General features: G+C 41.1%; 1 long non-coding RNA gene across 2 annotated transcripts in view; it reads left to right on the top strand.

Moving 5' to 3' along the window:
* LOC119007346 overlaps positions 1–16615 on the top strand; it is a 39589-nt gene that overhangs the window by 16712 nt on the left and 6262 nt on the right. Inside the window, exon 3 of one of the 2 annotated variants that reach the window (XR_005071105.1) lies at positions 15818–16137. The exons of the other annotated variant lie outside the window; for it this stretch is intronic. This is a non-coding gene — a long non-coding RNA (uncharacterized LOC119007346). Of the gene's footprint in view, positions 1–15817; positions 16138–16615 lie in introns of those variants that run through there. 2 annotated transcript variants of the gene reach the window in all.

Raw genomic sequence — 16615 nt, 5'->3', positions numbered from 1 at the left:
ATTTGTTTCTGTCCATGCATCTCCTGTACCTGTTCCCTGGTCCTCATGTGTTCCTGAATTGTTCTCTGTTTTTGGACTTGTGATACACTGTCTTTGAAACATAATGCATGCAAGTTCCTGGTTGATTATTGTGTAACATGAACACAGTTTATACACTGTGATACATTTCCAGAGTTGTAAAATCTGTCTGTAGGCATTATAAATCGTTGAACGCATTGATGTTGTTACTCCAACTGGACTTCATGGTTAATAGTTCACTGTCTCAATAGCAAGTCGAGGCTGTTCTTCATGTTCAGGAAGCCCCAAGGTGACAAATGGAATAGAAAAAAGAAGACAACGCTCAAAAGTATATTTATTTGTCAGACTTTTTTCGAAAATCGTTGCTTATTTTTTCCTTCAAGACTTGAAAAATGATCTGATTAAATAACTGCAATATAGCAGATGGTCATTCTGAGACGTGTAACCTATAGGAGGTGAGGTGATGAGTAGGTATCGCTTCACTGTTAAAGGTCACAAGCTGATGCGTGTGTGCAGTCTGAGTATGTGGAGGGCGATCATGAGTTTAGTGTTTCACTGTGGTCCAAGTGGACACCAGCACCCATTAACACTTATCCCTCTGTCCATCCCTCTGCCTCCAGCCAACTGTAAACACACGGCACACACTTGATGGGTGTTTTTTATGTTCCCACAAACACTTCCTCTGACAGCAATCGCACTGAAATGCCACTCCTATTATCACAGGATTGATCACGTTTTGAGCTTTTCGCTTACGGAAGATAAGGAACAATTGTCGTCATTTTAGCCGCGGAGCAACCATCTTTCTTAAGCCTCCCCTCTTGTTCGGTCCCACTTTACGCTGCAGATTGGTGCTTACAGCGGTGAGTGCCTCTCGAGCTGGAGTCCACACAAAGCCCCCAACAGAGTCTTTGATGTTCGCCTCAGCGGATCAAAGATGTTAGAGCGTGGACCTGCCAGGTGCATCGCTCTTTCATCTCACTTACTTATCTGTCCGCCGCTTCCCATTCTCTGTAAAGGGGCAGAACAATGTGTCCCATTCAGGAACGCTCCGTAATTCACAGCAATGCGACTTACTCAATTTCAGATACTCCTTTTCAGGGGGCAGTGAATGATTTTAACGGTGGTATGTAGCGTGTAAAAAAAACAAAAAACAACCCCCAAAAAAGAGTGGCACTGACAGATAATGTTTCTCGGGTTTATTGCACTTTCTTATCATTTTGAATGTCATATAAGAGTAACAATAGCTGAAGCAGTGGTTCGGAGGTACGAGCACCATCTTAGGGCTCCATCTTAATCCTTCGACCTCCGAAAGGGGAATAGAAAAAGATCTGATTTCCTGAAACTCGGAATATCACTGCAGCACAGTTGCCAGAATGCAATGATGGCATCGTATGTTTCTGCAAAACATTACTACATTATTACATTACAATGTTTCACAGGTATAATAAGGTTTTTACAATATGTAATAGGGGTGTCCCAATTCTCAAAAACTGATTTTTAGGTCACAGATTTGAAAACAACAACACAAAATTGTTTTTATGCATTGAAAACCTTTTACTTACATGCTCAAATGTGTCTTTAAAAAGGCACTACCAGTTTGACTTGATCCTGGTGGCTTCTGAAGGTTAAGGGTTGGGCGAGTTCAAATAATATTCACTAAAAAATAAAGATTCCAGACTTCAGCAAAGAAAGAAAAGGCTGCCCTTCAGTGGAACAACAATAAACAACAGAAGATAGAAATTCAGTTTATCACAAAATTTGTTTTCTCATACCAGAGTACGCCATCTGCAAGCAAATCGAGCAAGTCAATAAAGGATCCCTGAAACATCTCCGTCGTTTGTCTTCATGCCTGGAAGTGCAGCTGCAGGCAAGGTGTACCGCTTCCACCGCTTGTCTTTCTGTGAAGAAATTAAATGCTCTGTTTGCATCATCTAGTTGTAAAATCAGCAACATTTGAAGATCCAATAATCACCAAAACATATGTCATGCAAAAGAAGTAACTCCCCCTAAAATAAATGGAATAGTCAACGATGTCCTAATGACATTTAAGGTGCGCTGATTGATTCACAACATCACCTCATGCTTTGAGTAAACTGCAAGAAAATGCACCAACTTAAAATATGCTGCTAGTCATTGTGAATGTTTTTTTTTTGTTTTTTTTGCCCCAGGTTATAGCTAGCTGGTAATGAAGAAAAGGCAGCAAAGTGTCCTTTATTTTTTTTTGGAACTGCTAACAACTTAAAAATCATCATAAAAACTTAACTGGCTTCAGATCTGCAGCCACCTTTGGGCTGACGGGTTGGAACACTGGTTACTTGACCTTTTGAAACAAGCCATAATGTGTGTGTGCCTAAACCTAACCAGACAGAGCTGCGACAATATAAGATTAAAAACTGAAAGCTAAAAAAATTCTAAAGTTTCACAATATCTGTGGTTTGCAGAAAAGTATAATACGAAAATGTATTGTGGCGACTGGGTCTCTGCCTCCGGGTGCCTCTTTTCTGCTTCATCAAGTGTAAATGTGGCTTTCACACAGACAAAGAATCTCCTCTGACTGTCAAGAGAACACGTGGCATTGCCAAGTTCATTCTCAGTCTCGGCACCAGACCTGCGCGAGTATTCAACGTTAACCAGTCGCCTTTTGATCCTCACATTAACCCCCAGTCGTTCAGATAAAAGCCGACCACTCCCTCTTTTTCCGTGTTTGAAAAGCAAACGCGGGAATTCCCGAAGGACACCTCTAAGTGCCCCCACCGAGGATTTCCACATTATTGATTACAAATGAGATAATAAAAGCCTGCATCATTTCATAGGCCCTGGGGTAAAGATAACTTGTCTCCATTTACATATCGTGTTGCAACTTATCCCTTTGTATACGTGTCGGCCTGTCTCACCGTCGTCCTCTCCACACATGACTTATGGATCATGTATAGATGGATCCCTGGTTGCTCCAGCTTAGATCATTGACGCTTTGATCCCAATGTAAGCGGATGACGTCCTCATGCATAATCAGAGTATTGATTTTTACCCTCCTCTTCCTGGCAAATTGATCGGGAAACTAATTGTGCCCTTTTCCCTCTCAGCGGCATCTCACCGTGGATTCATTTCTCCTTTCCCAAACTACCAATCTTGTTAAAGAGAATATAAACAGTCTAACAATTTAGCAGGCAAAAGAGGCCATTTAAATGGCAATTAACGTCACACTTTTCAGTTTAAGTGTGTCTGCCTGGAGTTGTGGCTATTGTTATTGGGTCAGTAAACAGTGGATTTTGCATTTACTCCTTAAAAAAAAATGAATGAACAAGACAGTGAGAGCGGCTAAATGCACCATCATTATGCTCCAAGTCATTGTCCTTTGTTGCTGTGTTTTCTGTAAAGTGGCTAGGTAATCCTGTTGGACTGAGAAATGGTCTCATCAATGAGGCAACAATCTTGTTAATCCATTCTCTGGACCACAGCAGGAGCAGATTTTTTTTTCCAGTTGGTTGCTCAACTGTGCACACAATGACACACAGACAGAATAATGTTAGTCGTGCGGTCCTGGGCAAATTCTTACAGAGTTAGAAAAAAGACGTAAGACAGCACCAAGCAGTCGGTCATCACGCTGTGAACGAACGCTTGTTGGCATACGTTTGCCAAACATCAATGTCTAACCTAAGCTTCTGGTTTACTCCTCAGAAGCTTATAGAAACAGACATGAGGGTTTTATATGAAGCTCATGCAAAGGAACGAAATGGGAAGAAGAGAAAAATGTCAGCAGGATTTACAAATACCTGCAAAAATAAATCAGTTTTCTGATCCAACACTGATGTGGTTAAGGTTTGGTTTGATTAACATTAAAGAAAGATAACAGTTTTGGGCTAAATAACTGTCTTTTTAAAGGTAGGGTGCCGTTGTTGCCATGGTTTCTATTAGAACCATTTGATTGAACCTGAATTGGTGAATTTTTGTGGCGTTTGCAATTGTTTGATCAAACACAACCAGCTGATACAGAGCCACATTAGCAGTCATCTTACGTTGTGTTTGTGTCGATGTGAGAAATGACCGTCAAATATTCGCTTTCCTTTTTGCTCTGTTTTTGGTCTCCGGCAACTCCTGAGGGCAATTTCTGTTTCTTTCCACTCTACCTGAATTTGCCTTTTCATCAAGATCCATGCATTAGTCTCAGTGAAAATGTAAAACTGTCCAATTTAGCTAGAAAAGAAGTCCTTGGACCCGTCCCTTCATCCAGATCCACACCAAAAGTTAATGTGGTCTCTTCTGGGCCGAGACCCTTCCACCATCCAAGTTTTGTGTAAATCTGTTTTGTAGCTTTTGTGTAATCCTGCTGACAAACAAACCAACCAACCACAACAACAACAAAACTGTTTGGTGGAAGTAATAATGAACCAAAACTAAAGCATTAATTCTCTGTCAGTATGACCAATTTTACAAACATGTCACATGATTCATTGCAAACATAAAAATAATGTTGTCTCTGATGTCAACGTTGGACATTTTGTTGTACAAACACCATCAAACTGTTTCCTCCTTTGTTCCACACAAACAAAAGGTATATATTTTTTTTATGGCTGGCAGTAGATAAACGCATGTTGTTTTTGTGAATTTTACGACTAAGATGACTGGCGGTGCTTTTGCAGTGACAGTCTATAGAAAACAAAAATCTCATCAACCCCATCACTGTACTGCCAACTAGTTTGGACTCTGACACTGGCAGGTTTAGAGACGATACATGCAGTGTGACAATGATTGATGTCCGTCTTGCGTGTAAGAAATCTCAATAATGCTAAAAAAAGACAAGAAGATGAGGTGTGTTGCGAGCCATTTGTTTCTGTGGACAGGCCGGCCGCTGTGTCCCATCACTGCCCATGAAGCCCCTTCGCCTTGAACAAACGGATCCAGAGCTCATTTCAGCGCAGCAGAGGGTGATGGAGAGGGGGCTGTCTGTATTTTGTCAGGCCTTTTGATGGAGTCATTGACTGTGAGAGGTATCAGGGACGAGGAGCGTGGATTCAAATGGGGAGGAGGAGAAGAGGGCAGAACAAAGAAGAACCTCCTATTCCAAACAATGGACACTTTGATCGCAGCGACAGGAGACTAATCTAAATGATTGTAAGAATCAGCCTAATGATGCGTAGATTAACGCATTTGTGAATGATTACACAACAGCTGGAACAATGGCATTTAGCAGCATTCTGTCGAGATATAATCCGGTAGACAGACTGAGTCAACATGGATCTTTGACTACATGGTACATAACACTGAAAGCATGCAGCTGGAAGTGGATCTAATGTCTGTGCTCAGGTATCCAAGGTAACAAATCCCAGTCCGGGGATCTCTCTAAGCTCGGGGTCAGGCAGAGGGATTGCTAGACACATTTCTGAAAAGGGCAAATCTGACTTCACCCAACACTACGCTTTTTCATATGAGCCCTGGTGGTTTAACACTTAAAGGTGCAGGCATGCAAAGACATCAGGGATAGGCCAGTGCTGGGGAAATGTGGAAATAAGTACTTATCATTAGCTTTTTGCAGCAGTGTTGTATTTTACACTAGTTGCCTTCATGTCTTTAAAGTGTGTATATTTTGTTGGACACAGACAAAAGGGTTTGTGAAAAGCAAGTACTATCTGGCTTTATTTTGCTTAATTTGTATTTTTTTAAAACAGTCTTTGACCTCAACACTGTCAGAAATAGGGGTACAGAGTACAACCTACACTTCTGTTCCTTCTCGGGCTAAAAAGCGGATATAATGAAGCCAATGGTAGCTTTTTGAGGTCCTAAAAGTACAGTTTTTTTTTAAGTGTACTCTTTTTAAAAGGTCAGTTTTTGCCCCCTCAAATTAAGGTTAAAATTGCCACCAGCGGAACAAGACTGGGCTGGTTAGGGTACAAACCACCAGGGTACGAATATGTAGCCAGTGCCAAGGCTGCAACAGCTGTACTTTAGAGGATATTGCTCCAGTGACAAGCAGATGTACCACTAAAGGTACAAGTGGGTTCCCACATTAATCATTTGTTGTACACATGTAAGGCTGCACGCACATAAACACATTCCTGCAAAATAATTTTACTCTATTCCACTAATCCACTGGTGTGGGTTACATTCCAAGATATGCAGCAGCAAGAAAGAAGACGACTGTAAACCAGTAAATGTAGATAACAGGAATCAGTCAAGTAAACAATGCCAGATTTAAAATTGCAAGTGTTATTTGAGGAATAAAATGCATTTAATATGTGAGTGAGTGTCTGAGCTTTAACAGACATGTACCAACGATGAGTTATGCCGAGGGACACTTATTGGAAACATAAGCTTTGTTTATCCAAAAACTTTACAGGACACCCTTTTTTAAGGAGATTTATCATGAAGCCTTTCTTGTGAGCACATACCAAGTTATAACGCTGTGCAGTGCATCAAGTTTGAATTCACCTCAGGACCTTTGCGTCATGTCACCCCTTCTCCCTCCACTTACTTTCCTGTCTCTCCACAGCGTTCACTATCTAAATAAAGAAAAACAAACAAACAAAAAAAAAACTGAGAAAAATAAAACAAATCAAAGATTGATCAATTCATAAATTGCAGGAAAGTAACAATTTTCCTTCTCGAGTGTGATGTTTTGATTTGTCTCCCAAGTCTTCTACAAATACAAACCTTATTTTACCACTAATAAAATGAAGGATATTTTTCATGCCTTATCATTTACATGACTCGTCCCTCACGGACACATTAAAAAGCAGCGTTTCTTCCTGTCGCACAGGACAACACACAACATCGTCAATGTTCTGTCTCAAACAGAGACTGGCAGTTTGGTTAATATTCATATGTACTGCAGGTATTTACATCGCAAACCAGATCGCCATATTGGCAAGATCAACAACAAGAGCGTTGACAAGCAACAGCATGAACATTAGCAGGGATTGTGATAGCTGGCACTCAAACAGAAGCTCTTCTTTAGTATTGAGCATCCCCCAGCTGTATAGACTCCTCCAAGTAAGAGGAGATACACAAACGCACAATTTGAGAAGAACCCAAATTACCTCATCACACTTGTCATGAAGGAAAGGATTGTCGAACAGCACCTCAAACTCTCTTCTCGAGGAGCCGCATCCAACAATTTCTATGACTGTCTTAAACAGTCACACCAGCTTAACACATCGATTGACCAGGTGAGCAGAAGTGTGAAGGTAGGCGGGCTTCTCTACTCTTCTCTTTCTCATCGTTCACACTTTTTGTGTTCTCAACCTGATAACAACACAATGATGCCTTTCGAGGGGACGATTATGACAGTTGTTTCTTCGCCGTGGCTTTTGATTCAATCGGAACAGATAGATATATGTTTGCCCTCAGATGTGGCTGGAGGACAGTTTCAACAACCTGGTTTGCTCAACATGTCTGTTCGTTAATTAGACATACTGTAGGGTCACTGAAAAGCTTTGATTGTACTGCAGCTTTTCACCGGTCTTAATGCTCATGACGGATGTATTTTCATGACTATCATTGTGAATTGCTGGAGTGGTTTATTATCAAAGTTACACAAGGACTTTAATGTTGATGGATTTCTTTGTCCTAGTTAGGAGTGGGCAGCAGAGCGTCGAGCATTTTGACTGCAAAAGCTGTTAGAACTACATAAGACGGCTTTCAAAGCAATGTGCATTTTAGATTCATGTTTAGAAATCACTGCCACAACAATAAATCTGTAGTTTTAGGAGCGCACACCCCACCAGAGCCCTGCTTTATCTCGACAGGTCCTGCTGGGATTAATGGCCCCTTGCCCTCAATACATCAGCAATATGCAGCATGACTGGATTTTAGCTGCTCCGAGAAACCGAAAAACTCGCCAAAAGATAAGAACTTTAAAATGGAAATGTAAGTCATTTAGCTTGAATAAACAGCCTATTTTTATGCTTCATAAAACAACCATTTGACCCTTCGATTTAAAAACTTCTGCAAAGAAGTTGTGCCCAGCTCATTACAACTACAGCATGAAAATGTCTTTTAAACTGATTTCTTCTTGCTCACCACACACACACAAAAAAATATCCTGGGTGTCTTATTTCATGCTCAATTTGTCACACTATTTACAAAATGTTTCCATGGTGAGCCCTTAAAATAACATATATGTTTGATTCATTGTGTGTCAATTATCTTCTTAAATTGCAACTCGGTGAAAAGGTTGAAATTATGCAAAGAATCAACCAGAAGCGGGACATAAATGACATTTTAACAAACAAAACACAGCAGACAAAAAACAACTGCATACATGCAGCGGTGATTGTAAACAGATGGAGAATATGGCCGACAGTGAAGCAGGGAGCAGACGCCACTGAAGGTAGCAGAGCGTGCTCAGTGAGGAAGTGGGTGAAAGCTGGCGAGCACCCGTCACTCTAAGCAGAAACTACCCTGGACAAGTATTTCATCAACATATTTGGCAGAAGTCTCGAGCTCTGATTTGAATTTAAAATGTGTTGAATGCTGACAGAAAGCCTGCATAATTTTTCCTTGGCTGGTTTCAGAGTCTGATGAGCAATCATGAGGCTGCGTGAGAGAAAAGTAAACTGTTTGAGCTTGTATGTTACACAGTGGTGGTCACTGACCTCCCCCTGCCATGTGGGAACGTGAACAGTGGCTGCTATGGGCAACAGTTTCTATGACATTTACTCGTTATATGTCTGTTGCATGCTGAGTGCGTGTTCAGAGAGTATCAAAGGACTCCAGGTTGGCTGACATTATAAAGGTGGTTATTTAATGGTCTGAGCAACAGAAACGCATTTTGGTATTTATCATAGAAACGAGTAATTATCGTGGATGTGATTATTTTGAATACTGGAGTTAAATATTGTTAATTAATGTAACAACTGACTAATAGCAGATACGTTAGCCTATATTAGAATCTCACATCCAAATCCATTATAACCAGCTGCCATATAACGTGAAACTGAGTTCCACATGTGTAATTCTCAAGAGTGATGAAGGTCAGTAATTATTTTATCCACAAACCAAAGTTCAGATGATTTACATGTTTGAAGCGCAGGTCCTGTGGGGTTAAATACCTACTGTGTGTGTTGTTTTTCAGATGTCAGTCAGCCACTATCACATTTAGGGAGCGATGCTTAGACAGTTTCCACGCTTATGGACAGTAAACGTTTTATTCTCTCTTAAATCATGGAATATACACAATACATCCAAGAAAATAATGGCTTATATTTCAGAAAAAACCTGTCAAAAAGCTGTCATATCACAATCAGATACTGTATTTTGACCATGTACTCTGTGTTAAATATCTTGAATAAATGTCTCAAACATTTTGGAGATGAAAGATAATTAAATGATAAAAGATACAGTGGCTTACTGTGTTTGTTTAACTTTTTTTTTTTACCAGCGCTTAATAAAGGCTCATTTGTTTACAGTTGCAGAGTCATCATCTTGAAGTTCAGCCTGTTTAGAAGTTTCATATATTTATGAAGCATATTAAAGTGCTACAGTGAGCCCAGTGCGCCTCTTTATGAAGCTGATGATAATGGCTGTGCCAGCAGAATCACAATGTGGAAGTAATAACAGACAGCGCACACTCACAGTCGCTCAGTTCCAGCTCTGCAATTAAAACACCCAAAGTTTGGATCGCTCTCCTTCAGCTCACAATTTTTCTCTCCATGAATTATTTCTGCATTAAAAACAAACGGCCCATTTTATCATTTTTCTGCCGACAGCTGAGATTTGTATTCTTGGCACTGAACTGCTTGTCAATAGTGCTGTTTGAGAAATAGGAGGTGGATCAGATCAGCACACTTGTGTTAACCCCAGTTTCGAGGTATTTTGGCGCTCAGGAAGCTTTGGTTGGGGCGGGGGAAGTACTTAAAACTGACCTGCAGCCAGTTTGCATCTTTTGCCGACAATTAGAGGAGTGCTTCTGGTTCTCCTTACTTGGAAGCGAGTGAGACAGAGAGAGAGAGTTTGTTATCATCCATATCAATTATTGGGCCTGTGACATGGGTATTTACATTGCCAGGGTGGCTCCACTGCTGTGACTAATGGAGCCACCATCTGGACCTGCTCCCTGACTTCATCACCACGACCAGCACCAGTCACTTCCCATTGGAGGCAGCAGGTGGAGATGAGGGGCAGAGGGATCAGTGGTGCTTCTGTAAGGTCCTTTTTTAATAAATCATTAAGGGATATTTTCTTCAGATAAGTGGTAAGATTTAAAGGCGATATTGTATCTGGGATTACAGTAAATACATGAGCACAACTGATAAATGTAGTGTAATACGAGAGTAACACTGAATGTTTCTCACTTCTTGTTTCCTGGCTTGAGTTCTCCTTCGCCTGTTAACCTTTCACACTCCATAAGGTGCTATAACATTTGGCTCCCGTTCTGATGCGCCCAGTCCGTCTGCCAGCATGGCCATTTTTTAAAAATGATTTTGTGCTTAATCCGTGCGAATGTTCGGCAAACTATTCCCCCAACTAGAAAAGGTCACATGAATTCAGAGTTATTGGAAAGGGTTCAAGGCTTTAAGAAATATCACCTCCCTCAGTCGCTGTTCTGTTCAGTTCCTCTGGCAATGAAGGCAAAAGCCGCGGAAGCTTTGCAATCATATTAATCAAGCTGTTGTCGGGTAATTCTTTAGTTGTTTAGTTTTGTTCGGTTTCTGCTTTATAGATCACATAAAAAATTGGGAGTCATTATTCACATTCAATTCAAGGCACCAGGACCTATGTTTAGATGAAGCCATACTTAACAGGTGTCTCCCTATTTTTAGTTCTTTCTCCCGCTGTGCTCTGGTAAGTTTCTCCTGTTAATCAAATGAATGTCTCCCAGTGTCTTTGTGGGATGTGTGTCGGGGCAGCTGGCAACACAACCCAGAGGCAGAGGTGAGCACTTGCAAACGACCCTGCCTGACGGGCGTCACTCGTTACTGCATTCAAGAAGAAGCCAGGCGTACGCTTCCAAATTTCACTCCACTTGCGAGACCTTGCCTGATATCAGACAGAATAGTAGAACTTCTTTCCACATTTATATTCATAATCAGTCAACTCAGCAGAGTGGGGGGACTCGGATGTCTGGACCCAGGATATGCGAGACCTTCCCCTTTTTGACATTTGCCTCCTGTCTCACTTGCTCGTCCTCCTGCCTCCACTCTGCAACCTGTTCCTGCATTATTTTCTTCTTTCTCTCTTTTTAGATGGTCTTGTTGGCAATGATGGCTTCTCAGCGTGTGCACACTCACATTCACACACACACATTTTTGTGATGTCTAATTTAAATATTGATTTAATATTAATTTACTGTAATTTTACTTTCACAAACCCCATATACCATGTGGTGTAGGGTTATACGGCGTTGAGGTAAGGCAGTTTGCCAAAAGGCTAGAAAATCATAACATATTGTTGACATGTACATACATTTTATCCTGGGATCATATGGAAGAATGCAAATGTGAGTACATATAAAAATAAATTACTTAATTTCATTCGTTATGTAACACAAATACAATAGCATTGACATTTGTGCATTGGAAACTAGACAGACAGTCTACGCTCATGCTAGCAGACCAAGTACAGCCCATCCAATTCCACAGCCTCATAGAAGAGGCTTTGGGCTAAATGCTAACATCAGGATGCTAACATGGGCATTTGCTCATCTTCTTGACGTAAAATACAGCTGATGTGTATGGGAATGTAGAGAGTGTGAAACTATAATTGTATGCCTTCAACACTGTAGACTTTCACTGGTGTTGTTTTTCCTTGACTGACAAAGTAATCGCTGTCCAGATGCAACAATTAACAATCTACCACTCTCGTTTGTTTTTGGAAGGATTTAGCCTAGCTGTTTCTCTTCTTTCTTGTCTTTGCGCTAACCTAACCTTCAGCTGAAAATCCAGTAAGTGTACTCCCCAGAATGTATTACGCTAACACCTTGAAGTTACGTTTGTTGTATTCGCTGGAGTTGAGACTAATATTTGATTCCTTCACGAACGAGAATACAACCTTCACTGTCCTCGTACTTCCATGCTTCCTTCACACATGGATGTTGGTGTTACACAGCTCACAATGCAACCTCTAGATGGCGCCACTCAGGGTCAAATTTGTCTCGCCACAAACCTCCATTTTTCCTTTGTCAGCAGCGTCAGAATGCTTTGAGGTTATAAAAATGAAATATGCTGTGAAAAACAAGAAATTTCATTGACAAATGTAGCCACAAATGTCTTCAGTCTAGGGATCGAATTAGCAAAATACAACTTCTGCCCATGTCTGTCAGAAAACTAAAACTAACTCAGACACAACATTTAATGCTGATTAAAAGTCACGTCGTTTTAACTTGTGTGAGACTTGACGTAGCCTAACAGGAAGAGTGTAGGACTTGAGGTGTAGCCCTCAGGCAGCGGTTGTGATAAACAAGCCTGTGCTGCCTGTATGTAACAGCAGATAAAGGTGCTGTACTGTCCCCGCTCCCTCGTACCACCCCATAATGCATCTGTGTGATCAATGGCACCCTTGGCTTTGCTCTTATCCCCCCGCCTTCGTCAGTAATCAGCAGTGTGATGTGATCAGAGACGCCCGCCTGTCCTGTCCTCGTCTCATGCCGAACAGGACCAAAGTATTCCTTCTGTCATTCCTGACAGTCCTGTGATGGCAGGGCAGAGACCACGGCTTTGTCCCAGCATGATATTTATCTTTGAAATTGACGAGTAAGACCTATGAGCCACCAGTTCGTGTGCTTCTGGCTCTCCTTAGAAACGTCTTTCAAATGAGGAGGATGAAAGAATAAATGCCCGGCCTCGGGATTTTACAACCAGATCTCAGGTTATTTCAATATTTACCAGCATGCGCTTCTATTAAGAAAGACGACCCTAAAGACACACGAACAAAGGGATTTAATAGATGGCAAACAAGCATTGCCACTGAGTACTAATAATCATTACTACATGCCAGGGCCTTCACCATGACTCCCATCATTTTCAGCGCTTTGGTAAAAGCCTCTGCAGACTGGATTACACACCACAGACATCTATAAAATGAGTGACACTCGACTTTTCTGCCGGAGAAGAGAAGCATCCCGGCCTCAAAAGCAGCTCTTAAAAACGCTGTCAATCACGGCGGCTCAGTGCACGCCGGACCTGACAGAGCTTCCTCTGGCACAGTCGCCAGGGAGCGTTTGTCTGCCGTTCGCAGACAGTTCAAGGTTAATTGATGTACGTCATGAAATATTGATAATAAAATGATCACTTACAGCACAGGGTAAGCAGGATCTCGCATCACACGTGTAAACCGAGCTTCTGGAGAATTTGTATTCCATTTGGGGGGGAAAAAGTCTCTGAGTTAAGGAGAAGGCTGCAAAGCCCCCTTAAGTTAGTCATTTGCACATTTCCGAAGTGGGTTAATGAGTGCTGGTTAATGGGAAAACTTTTCTCTTCCCTCAAGAAGCACAATGTAATTATTTGATTTATGAGTGGCTGCAGGAGGAGCGCAGCAGCCGATCACTCTCGCCACCTCAGAGGGCTTCGGGAGGGTTTTTTTTTTTTTTTTCGAGCCACCTCCATGTTCTCAGCCTTCTATCACATCATTACAGCACCACCCCGAAGAAACGCACAACACTTTCGTATTATGTAAAAGATCCGTGTTTGCCTAATACCCGTCATCCGGAGCAGACAGCGAAATTAGATGGGAAAACAAATAATTGTCTGGAGGTTTGAGTGAAACAAATCAAAACCGAATTCGGAGCACTCGACTTAATTTGCACTACAGGGATTCTTTGTTATTTAAGTATGTAAACCACAAGAAAGTATTAACGCGAGAGGAGTAGAGAATACTATTAATCACCGCGTGTTGAGAGGCATTGTGATAGCTTTGTTTCGGAGTTGTTGGACGGGTAATCTTCTTGCTACTGTAATCCAGCTTTTGGAGCAGACAGAAATGCCTCTTGGTTCATTCTGACAGTGTCTGCAGCTGTGAGGAGGATTAGCCGACGCCAGAAGACTGACAAAAGCAACAGCGAACGGAAGGAAAAACCCGTCAACACATTTGGAAGAAAAAGAAAATATAAGATTGTACCTCTGGAGTATGATAGAGCAGCTTTTCCCCTGTTGTTCTTTAATAACGCTAAGTGAATGTGCAGCGTGTCCACAGGCGTAATTGCACGCAGAGGTAAAAGGTTGTGGGCGCGGCGGCTCCCAGCCTCGTGTCGGTGAATTGACCGCACGCTGTGATCACTTACTGGAATGAGTCGGAGCCGCCGTGTGCAGACAAGAGAGAAGGAAATCGAGCTCCTTCCCGTGCAGATGGAACGGTTTGTCCTAAGTGCCGTTTAATGAGAGGCTGCCAATCAAATAAATGGAATAATTGCACTGCCTTAATTAAAAATTTTCAATGCTAATTTGGTGGAGGATGCATTGCTTTTGTGCCCTCCCTGTAAGAATTGATTTCCAATAATGTCCAGAGAGTCACATAAATCAAAGCAATAAAACCAAAAATATACTAAGTGAATACACATTTTTCTACAACGGAAAAAAAACAAACACCCCAACATAAATATTAGTGCTGTTGCTGTTGGGCTAATTTGTAAATGCAAATGTATTATCTTACACTAATTATGGATGGGGAAAATAAGAAGAGGCAAAACAAAAGTATACGATTTATTAGTCCAGAAAACTAATTTAAAAACAGAAGTTTGGTGCTTTGAGAGCGAACCTGAATTTACACAGAAAGTTCTGTTCTTTCTCTTCTTCCTCTGAGGAAGCTGAGGCTCATCTCACAGAGGAAGTCTTGGAGCTGCAGAGCCTCGAGGCTTTCTGTAACACTGCCTCCTGACTGCAGTATAATAAATATTAAGCATTCTTTATATAACACCTTTTTAAAAGCAGAGTTTACAAAGTGTTTTGACAAACAGGCAAAAGCAGGAAACTCAGGAAGACGGTAATACAGAATAATACTCAGCAGTGAAGCCAAATACAAGGAAGCCCAGTCTGAGGTGAGTTAAAACACAGAGGAAGAACAGAAAATGTTAAAACACAGAAAGTCAGTAAATTCAAGGATGATAAATCGACTGAAAAGTGAGCTGTGTCCCATCAGCGTCTATAAACGTGGATGGAGTGTGAAAAGTGTTATTTATTAGTTAGTTTTTCAATGAGAAAGTTTTGTGTCTGATCATATTTAGTCAGTATCATGTTTTTCAGTGTATAGAGCCCCCGTCTCATGTAACACATAACAATCCAGCTGAAAGGCAATGTGCGGTATTGTACATTTTATAGGAGCAAGGAAAAATGTACTGTTTGCAGACAAATGATGATTCCAGTGAAAATTGCAGCTCAATCGTCAGAATAAATGTTTGCAAATCACGATGAACTTTAATTTACTACTGTGACAACACTGTGGTATATTCAGCACACAAAACACTTAGGTTAGGTTTAGTTCTGTACTACCAGACTTTAGCATTTTCCCAGCTACCTTTCCGCTGGACTGTAACTCTGCCCACACAGCTCCCCCATGAGCCCGCTCCATTATTTCATTTCAGCAGACTGGTATTTGTCCTGACTTTCCTCTGGCTTCAAAGAGACATCCCATGGTTCGGTGTTTTCTTCTGTCAGACACTGCCCAAGGTTGCCCTCAGTTTCTGCTTGCCCTCTGCCTCAGAAGGTTGCTACACCGCTGACCCTCATGCAGCTTTTTGTCACAGCGTGATCGAAGAAAATATTTGGGGGGTCTCACAAACATTCCTCTTTCTTTTCTTCGTCTCACAGTTTGTTCCCTCTTCGTTCTAAAACCACCCCTGGTTTTATTTTATTTTTTTTTTCCTTTACACCAGACATCCCCAGATTCTGTTTGCCTGAAGCGTCAACTCATCTCTGGCCAGAGACGGAGAACTCGTCTCCCCAGACTCAAGAAGAATAGGTCTCATTCAAAGTTTTCCAAAAAAAGTGAATCAATCGGTTGTTCCAAACCACTATTGTATTAAAAATCAGCCAATTCAAGGTATTTTAAAAGTTAATTTTATCTCACAAAGTTGCTGAAAATGTTTTTTTTTTAGAAAAATACAGCAGCTCCATTACTGTTATTGGCTGTGATTCAGCATATTAACTTGCAGTATCTTGGAAAAATTGTCTTGTTTAATTGATTTTGGAAAAACATTAACTAATAAAGAATGTGGTAAAAAAGCCAACTTTCACCAAAGTGTCTGAGATGATTATGGGGAATTACTAATTACTGGGTTGATTATTTGCACTACGATGAACAAAATGAATACAGACATGTATGTGCATCTATACATGTAGAAATGCATGTTGTTCATCAAATATTGTTATTATTTGAGTGCACTATACTGCAGAATGTAATGTAGATACCCAAGCAACAAATCCAGTAAGGCATGATCTGATATCTCCGTGCTGGTGTGGTTTCAAGAACATCATAGTAAATGTTGGTCCAGTAACTGACTTTCCAGTTTTGACATGTCGTCGCTTTGCTACTTTGAGAAAATGACAGAAAAATACACGCAAGAGCAAAGTTATCCTTTCTAACTACATAACCAAGTAATGTTGTTGCCTAAACCCGAGCAAATTGTAACAGAGAGCTGAAACACAAAAGAAAAAAAAAAATGACAGAGAAA

The sequence above is a fragment of the Acanthopagrus latus genome, chromosome 2 (genome assembly GCF_904848185.1).
Source record: "Acanthopagrus latus isolate v.2019 chromosome 2, fAcaLat1.1, whole genome shotgun sequence".
NCBI lineage: Eukaryota > Metazoa > Chordata > Actinopteri > Spariformes > Sparidae > Acanthopagrus > Acanthopagrus latus.
This window is presented reverse-complemented; position numbering and strand designations above follow the sequence as displayed.